We start from the raw sequence: 11,865 nt of genomic DNA on the forward strand, positions 1-11,865 counted from the left end.
GCTGTACAAGTCTAGCAATTGAATTGCAACGGAAAAGCTACGAAATTATTACAGAAGATAGGCAAATTTCTCCCAATACTTGATTCAGGAGTTTCCTTGTCTTCTGGGCTGTGTTCAAAATTACAAACTTACGGAGTTGAATATTGGTAGTAGTAAACTCAAAATTTAGTCAGCTGTTCAACGACAGTTATAAAATAAAGTAAAACAAAAATGTAGAAAAATATCTATGGTAATATAGGTGGACGGCTGGTGGACCTACCTCTCTCGCGGCTATTCGCAGCTTCTGGTAAGTTGCTCCCGGTTTACAACAGTCTGATATATAGGAATGGTAATAAAATGTAGGGGGAAAAAGGCTATGTACAATATTTACAGCACTTCTTGGATAATATACCACCCGGTAAGAAAACTGCTACCGATGGGTTGTGTGTAATATTTTTATTTTAAAATTCTTTGCTGACCTGAAATTGAGACCGGAAAGGAGAAAAAACTGGTAATCAAGCGATTTCATTTATAGATAGTTTTCTGGAGGCTTAAATCTTTTTTTAACTGTAAGCTATTCTTTTAATATTTTTTATCTCGGGTAAAATAGTCATTCTTTTGTCTGACAGAAGTTGAAAAATCCTGATAGTCATAGATATTTAAATTTTTCCCCAAAGCAAACTAGAACGAAAAGTCTGAATACACATAAACTTTTAGACATGATTCCATGCTGAAGATATTTATTTACTCGACCTCCTGTAATGAGTTTAAAATATTTATATATAGAGGTGGACAAAATATTTTAATTTCTTATTTATCATAGCATTCAGAAATTACCTTTGCTGTGGTAGCAAAGTTAATTTTGAATCTGAATACACATAAACTTTCAGCCCTGATTCCATGCTAAAGATATTTATTTGCTCGACCTCTTGTAATGAATTTAAAATATTTATATATAGAGGTGGAAAAATATTTTAATTTCTTTTTTATTATAGCATTAAAAAATTATCTTTGCTGTGGTAGCAAAGTTAATTTTGGTAGATGGTATTAATAAGTTGATGTGGTATTTTCGAAAACTATGAAAATTCCGTAATTGTGGGAGGGTATAAATAGTAATAAACTACGAGGTACGATAACTAATAGGGTATAACTAATAACTAACTATAAACTAATAGGGTACGATAGTAAAAAACTCTTTCACAATCACAGCTAAATTATCATTCTGAAAGCAAAAATCAAGTACGCAGAAAAAGAACTGCGATTCGATTGGTGTGGGAAAAATTTCTAGGGAAATGGTTGATGAAATTCAATGCGCTCTAAGTGACAGAATAAAATTCAATTGCAGCAATTTCCACTCATCTGCAATTGCGTTGAATATTTGAACAATAAAAAAAAGAAAAACATTGAGAAATTGGAGAGTAAAAGTGTGGGAAAAAACATTTCTAGAAACTTTAAACGATCTTTAAATGAAATAAAATGCTCGCCAATTGCGATTTATTCTCGTTTTTAAATGCGCTTGGCGGTTACTTCAATACATGCAAAATATGGGATTTGTTTAAGCGAGACTAAAACCAATCGTTATAGCAACTGCGTTGTACATTCAAATTTTATCATTTTAAAGGTTCGTCTGATGCTTCATTTGCAATGATATTTTGTAACATTCGCCTAATGCGTTCATCGTCTTAACTGCGGGGCATTTTCTGAAAAGATTTTGAGGGACGCAGTTTAATACGGAAGATAATCTTATCTTAACACTCGAACCAAGACCATAATTTGACTGTTTTCAAAGTGATTTCTTCAAACTAATTAACATAAATCATCTATTGTTCTGAATTTTTTGACGACTTCAATAACTATAGTGCTCGATTAAAAGAAGTTACTCATTAAATAATTAATACCTATTAAAAAGTAATTATCCGTTTTATAAAAATAATCATAATAACTTTGATAACAACTATAATAACTAGAACTATTATAGCAATTAAGTGTAATAGCAATTAATTATTATAGTATATTAATTATGTAGTAGTAATAAGTAATTATTATAGTAATATTATTATAGTAGTAATTATTATGTAATTAATTATTATATAGTAATTAGTATATAATAATTACTATATATAGTTATTATTATATAGTTATAGTAATTATTATATAGTAATTAGTATAGTGATTATAGTAGTAATTATTATAGATAGAATTATTATTATAGTAGTAATTATTATAGTAATATTATTATAGTAGTAATTATAGTTATTAATAACAATGATAATAATAACTATAATAATAATAACTATAATAATAATAACTATAATAATAAGTATAATAATAACGCAATATTAAAACAGTTATATTTTTCAATTCAAATACAACTCAGCCATTTTTCACTTTTATGACCTGTAAAACCTATGCCTATTTATACCTAAAACCGTCAAATTGGCGGTCTTAACAATAACAAAGCTTATAATAATGTATTGACGATCAGTTACAGATATATATTCTGAATTAAACTAATATTGAATGAACTACAGTGTCCATAAGAAGGCAACCCCAACAATTTAGCCCTTGCTAAATGTGATCAGTTTTATCAGTTTTGTGATCAAATTTAAAAAATGCATAAATTCTGAAATTATTATGCTTGTTTGTTTTTTATTTTCTATCGAAATTTCTAACTCTGCTTTTATTTCGTTACATTAGTTATTATACTCGCATACTCATCAGAAACACAATGACACAAAAAAAAATGAAACTTCTCTCGGAACCTTTGAATGGCGGATACTAAGAGTTACTTTCGGAGGAATACAAGTTGATAACTTATGGCACAAGCACTCAAACTTAGAAATTTATCAGGCCTTCAAAGAACCCAAGGTCATCAATATAATCCAAAGAATTAAATAGGCTGGTCATGTCATTAGAATGAACAAAGAACTTTCAACACAGAAAATATTCTTGACCAGGTCCTCTGGAACAAGAGCTAGGAGACGGCCCAACCTCAGATGGGTTGACAGCCTAGAGAGGAGTTTCGCCATTTTGAGAGTTTCATTACAGTCCGAAATCACTACATTTTTAATATATTGCCCCTTACATTTTTTTAAAAAACTAAATAAAATATGCAAATTTATTTTTTAAACAATTATATTTCATTTATTGTTTGAATTGCTAAATTACCATTAGACATAACATGAACAGCTAAATTACCATTAGACATAACTTAAAGAACAATTTTCATTCTGTTGCCGAACTTTTGTCAGTTGGAATTCTTGAATCGATTGTTGGCATCACCCTTAATAATATTTGTAATTGAAATTAGCTCCCTTAATTTAAAATTAAATTTTTCATTACAAGAAGATAATAAATAAGACTACGTATGTTATTTCGTGCGGAATATATATTTTTTTTTTAAATTTTAAAGTTATTTTGGAATTATGAATAATCCTAAGAAACTGAAGCGGAATAATATTTGATAATTTAAAAACTTTATTTGCTTCAGAAATATGAGGAATAGCACAACAAATGAAGTTTTCAAATCATCAAGTTATTTTGCTATGATTCTAATCATCATAATAATTTGATAGCCAGTGAAAATCGAGTTTCTTTGTATATATCGTATTTTTTTGTGCAATTCTTCGTAATTAACATTTTTAATTCCAATATAATTAAATTTCATTCTAATAATGTTTTTAAATCCTTGTATTCATGAATCAAATTGAAAATCATTCGTAACACGAATATTTTTTTACCTTGATGCATTCATAAACGAGTCATTCTAATTTTATCAATAATTAAAAAGCTGTTGCTAAATTAAATTAAATTCTTAAATCAAACAACTATGGTTCTCGTTTAAAAGAAGTTACTCATTAAATAATTCGTGCTAAGATAACCTACTAAAAAGTAATTGTCCGTTTTATAAAAATAATTATAATAATTTTGATAATAACTATAATAATTATTACTGTAATAATTAAGATACTATAATAATTCATTGCTTTAATAGTTATAGTTGTTATTATTATTATAGCTATTACTATTTCAGTTAGTATTATTATAGTTATCATTATTAATAATAACTATAATAATTAATATGATAATAATTATTATTCATATACGATAAATTCATATACGAATCATTCTAATTTCATCAATAATTGAAAAGCTGTTACAAAATTAAATTAAATTCTAAAATCAAACAACTATGGTTCTCGATTAAAAGAAGTTACTCATTAAATAATTCGTGCTAGGAGAACCTACTAAAAAGTAACTGTCCGTTTTATAAAAACAAAAATAATAGTTTTGATAATAACTATAATAATTATTACTGTAATAATTAATATACTATAATAATTAGTTACTTTAATAGTTATAGTTATTATTATTATAGCTATTATTATTATAGTTAGTATTATTATAGTTATCATTATTAATTATAACTATAATAATTATTATTATTATAATAATTAATATTCATATACGAAATATTCATATACGAGTCATTCTAATTTTATCAATAATTAAAAAGCTGTTACAAAATTAAATTAAATTCTTAAATCAAACAACTATGGTTCTCAATTAAAAGAAGTTACTCATTAAATAATTCGTGACAAGAGAACCTACTGAAAAGTAATTGTTCGTTTAATAAAAAATAATAATAATAATTTTGATAATAGCTATAATAATTATTACTGTAATAATTAATATACCATAATAATTATTACTATAATAATTAACGTACTATAATAATACATTACTTTAGTTACAGTTAATTAATGGTAAACAAGTACTACTTTGGTTTAAAAAGCCAACTAAAAAATAAATTTCTTAAACAAAAGACAAAAATTAGCATATACAAAACACTCCTACGGCCTGTGATCCTATATGGAAGTGAGTGCTGAACTCTTAATAAAAAAGAGGAGAACAAATTGATGATTTTTGAGAGAGGGATACTTAGAAGAATTTTTGGTGCAGTCTATGAGAATAACAAATGGAGCACCCTTTACAATCATGAGTTATATAAAAAGTATAAACTACCAGATATAGTTTATATTATTAAGGCCAATCACATTCGATGGCTGGGACACCTTTATTGATTTGAAGACCAAATCCCAGCAAAAAAAGTAATATTTTTTAAACCAGAAGATACAAGAAAAAGGGGTCGTCCACCGACTAGGTAGCTGGACGCAGTTGAGAGGGACCTAAAGATAATAGGAATAACTAACTGGAAGGCCATGGTACAGAATAGATCAAGATGGCAAAAACTGGGACGGCCTTGGCCTGTCTTAGGCTGTAGTGCCCAAGAAGAAAAGGAAGAAGAAGTTATAGTTAGTATTATTATAGTTATCATTATTAATAACAACTATAATAATAATTATTATAATAATTAATTACTATAATGATTATTATTATAATAATTAATTACTATAATGATTATTATTATAATAATTAATTACTCTAATGATTATTATTACAATAATTAATTACTATAATGATTATTATTATAATAATTAATTACTATAATAGTTATAGTTATTAATAATAATAATTTATGACACATGTTTTAAAGGTTTTTTGAAGAATTTTAATTTAAAATGTGTTAAATCAGACTATCGAATAAAGACCTCGTGTTATTGCACCCCGTTATATGCAGATTCTGTATTTTTCTTGAAATCAAATCAACTGTTTTAATGTGAATAGAATCAAGTTAACATGTCTCATATACAAGTGATTGGGTATTTAATATTTATAGTGGTAATTACGCCGCAACTGCAATTGCAATTTGAATTCAATATTAACAAATAAAAGAAAAAAAATTTCATATTTTTTTCAAAATACTTGAATTTTTTAAATATTCGAATTTTTTTTTTAAGTAATTGAATTTTTTAAGCAAATCGCGTAATTAAGTGAGTACGTGATTTCAAAAATTTACTTAATAATTAGAATTAGAAGAACTAATCTTTAAATAATTATATGCTATTTTTTTAAATAATGATGATAAATTTCTCAAGTGTTTTTACTGTCATTCTTATAAGCAAATAAACTAGCAATTCCTATAAACGAACAAATGCTCATGTAATAGCTGTATTTTAGTTTAAACAATGCTAATTTACACAGAAAAAAATGCGATTTATGAACGAAAATCGGACACAAATACATTACCCATTGATTCAATTTTTAATTGTTTTTTTAATATACTATCTTCATTTTTACCTGCTTTATTATAATACTATTTTTTATTTTATAATGTTTTTTTCTTTGGTTTTTAATATAATTTACGGGTCCCTGTTCGAATAAAGGACTTCAACTCTGGTATCTACAAACACAGAAATTTATGTAGAAAATTTTTTATAAATTATTTATTCCAACTGTGATTTCCAGGCAGAATTAAAATGTATATAAATCAAATCGTAACGTATATAAAATAAATAAAAAAGAAGTAGTAAATGAAAAGTATCGCAGCAAGTGTATACTACGAATTTTTAGAACGAACTGCATACTTTAAATGAATACCAGCAAAGTTAAAATAAAAGAAAGGAGTATCCAATCAGCTAGCGCAACGAGCTCGAACTGCTAAATTAACTATGAAAACAATTCACCATTAGTCACTATTTTTAATTTTTCCAGGTCTTGGTTACCCAGAATTAGCCGGGTCACACCTGCGCAAGGCCGTGATAGCCTGGTCGGTAGGGCGCTGGGCCCATGTCCGAGAGTTCGTGGGTTCGAACCCCGCCGGCCGAAGACTCCCAGTTTAGCAAATGGTGTCTGATGCACGTAAATCTATCGGGGTCACAAAGTCCCCCATGATCCCATAACAAATCAATACCTTTGGGGGTACTGGATTGGAGATCGATCGTTCTCTGATTCAGGTCAAAATTATGATCTGTGAATGAATGAATGGATGTATGAATGGATCCGCCCTATAAACGGGTGTGACGTATGGTGTGGCAGAAGTCGAATTCTTGGCCATAGAAGGCGCCACTGGAAAAACAAGAACAATCGCACCCCCTCTTCCTAAAAAGGCATATGTCAACAACAACACCTGCGCAAATGTGTACTTCGAGTCTTAAGAAATTAACCCATTCCCACCTGACGATTACTCAACATTTGCCAGTGACGTTATAAGCAACTTTCAAAAATAAATGATGATGAATCAGTTATAAAACTAAGTTGATAATTAATTTCAAAACCATTAATTTTTAATTTGCTAATGCATAATTTCAGATCAAAATATGACTCTATATATTATTAATAACAAATATAACTACATATATTATTAATAATACTACACATGTTATTATTTACAGAGATTCCGGCCACTACGGATTCTCATAAAATATTTTCCCGGGGTGCTGCTAAGGTTATGTATTAATATTTTAATAAATTAGGATTAAAAGTATTTTGTTCACCTCTAAACACAAATAATTTAAACAGATATATTTAAGGTCAGGTAATTGCATCTGTGATACTTGCATGCATCGGAAAATATCGATTCTATGCAATCATCGCCAATCCGATGTTTGGATTGGTAATTTTACAAAGCATCGGAAATTGTGATTTACCGAGATGTGTACGATATTTCCCGATATATCGATGACATCGATGTCTACGCGCGTGATGTGTTCACGATAGCACATCGATGTCTGCAAGTTCGCACGAAGAGCATTTTCCGCCGAGTGTGCCGTGATAGCTGAGGCGATGATCTTTCCCCGATTTTTTTTACATCGTGACTCATCGTTTTGCTGACATAATGAATCCGAATGTGATTGAGAATCGAATCCGAATGTGATCCTGTGAGTGTGCAAATCTTATTGATTTTTTTGCAATCATTCCAATCGTTTAATGTTTTTTAACCGCCATTTTGCAAACATACGCGTCTTTAAATATTGTGAAATAATTATAAGAAAACGCAAAGTTTATTTTAAAAAAATGCAACTTACTAATTGCGGATTTACGCAGAGCTAAATATAAAACATTAATGCACGGAAACATCACGATGCATCAAAATATCGCGATGTCAGAGTGACGATTAATTGCGATGCCAAAAAAAAAATTATCATTTAATTTATATGCGAATTTGCAAGCACATTTTTCATCAAGGCACTCTTTTCCTTTAGTGCAAAATAAATGCCAGGCAGGTAAACGGTTTAATTTCTCCCAAGCCATGAAAAGCCTGATATAAAAATAATAGCGTAATCGTAACGTGGATCCAAAATTAAGAGCGATTCGGAAGTAAAAGCAGAGCATCTTACCTTTAATATCTTTTGGATCACAATAATACAAATTATTAAATTTTTTATTTTCACTTGAGTAAAAAAAAAAAATTCTTCATGATTAATTCTAAGATCACTTACCTTTCTGGAACGACGTTGGTCGTTTGAAAGTTGCGGTCAAGTCTTCCAAGTGCTTTGCTACTTGACAGTTAGGTTTAATTTTCACTTGGTCTTTTTGGAGCCCAGCGATTTGATTGAGATGGTGGACGACACTGACCTTGAGACGCTTCCGTTCTTAAGACGTCATCAGCTGCACAATGGTATCCAACTCTTGTTGAAATGAAGAACCCGGAATTCGATTTGAATAAATTGAATAATGTCCTCGGAGAAAGAAAAAGTGCTGAAAACAAATTACAACAAAACATACGCCCACTGCGATCTTAAAGGGGAATTAAGCTTTGGGAGAGTTAATGTTTTCTATTTTTTTCTACAAAATTGCTCGAAAATAGTAATTAGTAATCAGTTAGAGAGGAATCTCTTTTACGTAAAAATATTTGCGTAAATAGTTACGTCAATAGTAGCGAATTCCGAATTATTATTTTTTTTTATTTTATTCATTTTTTATTNTTTTTTTTTTTTTTTTTTTTTTTTTTTTTTTTTTTTTTTTTTTTTTTTGGTACCGTAATTCAGGTGGGGCATGTGAGGTTGTTTTCTAGTTCATTAGTCAGGAAATTAAATTAACCAAATGTTTTTAATGCAATATCAAGAAAAGAAAAAACTGCTTTCCTCCCATTGGTTATAATATAATTTTATTTCCCAATAGATCTCACTCCATTTGGCTTCCAATCTTTACTATCTATTTTCTTTTTATGCTTTACTCTAAAAGATGGCGCCACTGTTTGATTTCTCCCAACAAAGCGATTATTAATATTTTTTTTTAGCCTAACAGCGAAAGGGGACGGAGTCAGCCTCCTTTTCGCTATCACTGTCCAACCCCTGAACTGCCCAGCTAGAAAAAATGGTCATTTCATGAAAATAGAATTAAAAACCTATTTTGGGCAATTAGAAGGGGATGAGATAGGTTTGGTTTTTTTGACGGGACACATATGTCCTTGTGGTGCTTTCGTCGACGGGACATATATGTCCTGGTGAGGCCTAAAGGGTTTAAGAATTAATTTGACATTTTATTGTACTTACATACGCATTCAGGACTGGCATGCTTTCTTGACTTTTTTTCTCATTTTAAATCTTTTTCATCAAACCTTCAAAATAAAGAAAAAGTTCCGAATAACAGTATATCAAATATAGACGAAGTCTCCTTAATTATATCGCCCTTGATATAAAATAGTGTAATACATATTGCGTTTGAAAAAAAATTTTACCTTTTTTCTTTATATTTTATATTATTTTATGAAAGTCAATATTCTATTTTATTCCATTTACAACGGCGTTGAACATCCGACCCAAAGCAGAGTTCGCCTAGCATTGCTCAACTCCGTAATCTCGTAATTTTGAGCTCAACCCAGAAGAAAGGGAGCTCCTGGATCAAGCATTGGTACAAACTAGCCTTCGTGGAGGACTTTTTGATAAAAACTAATTGGCACTTGCGTTACATGGAGTGGAAAACCACAAAAAGCTCCCACTGTTGGCCTGGCGGCAAGGGGACTCTAACCCATAATTCGTCAACACTGTGGTCGGTGCGAGTCGGGAGCAGAATTCGTATCAACTAACCACTGTTATTCGAACATGGTCACTCCATTGGGAGGCGGACGCTCTATTTCCCGAACCACCGCGACTAATGAAAATGTATTTTACCATACATATTATTTATATAAGGAGATCATATTTGTTATTATTGAGTAATTTTATTATGGATATTAAATATCATTCTTTATAATCATTTCACTATCCTAATCAATATAATTTTAGAAAAATATATAAAATAATTTTCCCCAAGACCACCGTTTGTTTGCCACCTTAACTAGGCGGAAAAAAATATTTGTAACTGCCTCATTCCATTAATAATTTGAAAATCTGTACATAAAACAGATAAATTTAAAAATCTGTATGTAACACTGATATGAATTCTATAAAGACTTAAATAAAAAAAATTAAATTGGTATTATCTTAAAATTGGGTTACTTTGTTGAGTGGTGAGGTAATTTTGAGAAACTCGCGTTTTTATTTGAGTTAAATGGATACCAGCGAAAATTAAAGTTAATTGCTTAATCCATTAATAAATTCAACTTATAATTGTTGATCAACGAAAATTTTCATCTGATTGTTTCTTTTGTGTCTGCAAGGAATTTAGACAAACATCTGAAGGGCATATTTACGGTATTATTATCGATAACAAGATGGCAGTTATACACATGTTTTTTATTTTATAACTGCCGTTGTCCCAATTGTCGTTGTCCCAACTGCCCACCCAATTTTCGGGTTTACGACTACTAATGTTCAACTCAGTAGCCTTGTCATTTTGAATCCAATCCAGTTGACAAGGGAACTCCTGGATCAAGTATTTGGAGAGAAATTTGCTTTCGTGGGGGACTTTCTGATGAAACTAACCCTCATTTGCGTTACATGGAAAGGAAAACTAAGAAAGCCTCCCACGAATATCCTAACGATAAGAGGACTCTAACCCATGATCCGTTTACCACTGAGGATATTTCACGTCAGCACTGTGGTCGGTGCAAGCAGGATGCGGAATTCGTATCGACCAGTGTGCCGTTTAGTATAGTATATTCCCCAAAATTTAACATCGCGTTGTGTATTAATTCCCTTAACTAAGTTAATTATTAATGATCCACCGATTCTCCAGCATGGGATACCTTACCTGTTCATCTGCAAAGTAAAAATTAACACTCTCATCACACAACAAGAAAATACATGCTATCTAAGGTATTAGGTTAAATAACTGGGTTTATTAAAATTACTTCAAAAAAAGGATTAAGTCCTTAAGGGACTTGATAAAAAAAACATTTCTAAAAATTACAAAAAATGACACATTCATTAGGAATACATATGAAAAAAAAGTTGTCCGAGGGGACTAGCATCACACAAGCAAACTGCACATCAGTGATTACCACGGGCTAACATCTTGCCCCATATAATATTATACCATACCACGTGTGACCGCTAGACGTGAGCTTCCTCTCACCAGCACTAACTCATGTGGCATATATTAGGATTCCCTCCTCCACACATATCATGCCAATATGCCTTACCATAAGGCACGGATTACACTATTCTAAAAAATATTTTAACACTTCATTGGTATAATCAACAATTTTTCCAGGAGCTTTTCCACAANAGCGGGGGTGCCATCCCCTCTGCAGAGGATCAAAATTGTGATGGCATGTCTTCGGATCATCCTCAGGGGTGTTTCCCAGACCGTCGCCAATAACCCATCGTGCAGCTCTAGTGCGACGTAAATTAACTACAACAACAACATTAATAATTTAGAAATCTGCATATATAAGATAAATTTTAAAATCTGTATGTAGAACTGGTATCAATCCGACAAAGACTTAAATAAAAAAAATTTTATTGGTATTATCTTAGAAGAAATAATTGAGTTAACAATTCGAATATTTTTACTCATTATTTGTTCTTTTTCCTGGGTGGCTTTTCGTTCTTAGATTAAGTAAAACATGTTTTTAGAAGTTCGTCTCATCAAAAAAAG

The 11,865-nt window shown here is 30.2% G+C and overlaps 1 protein-coding gene across 1 annotated transcript in view; it reads right to left on the reverse strand.

The window, feature by feature from the left end:
- The window catches only part of LOC107456724 (membrane metallo-endopeptidase-like 1), a 60,580-nt gene extending 52,103 nt beyond the window's left edge, over positions 1–8,477 (reverse strand). The window contains exon 1 of the mRNA XM_043047638.2: positions 8,322–8,477. The gene's annotated coding sequence lies outside the window, so the exon portion shown is untranslated. The remainder of the gene's footprint in view (positions 1–8,321) is intronic.
- Between the last annotated feature and the right edge of the window lie 3,388 nt (positions 8,478–11,865).

The sequence above is a fragment of the Parasteatoda tepidariorum genome, chromosome 4 (genome assembly GCF_043381705.1).
Source record: "Parasteatoda tepidariorum isolate YZ-2023 chromosome 4, CAS_Ptep_4.0, whole genome shotgun sequence".
NCBI classification, from domain to species: Eukaryota; Metazoa; Arthropoda; class Arachnida; order Araneae; family Theridiidae; genus Parasteatoda; species Parasteatoda tepidariorum.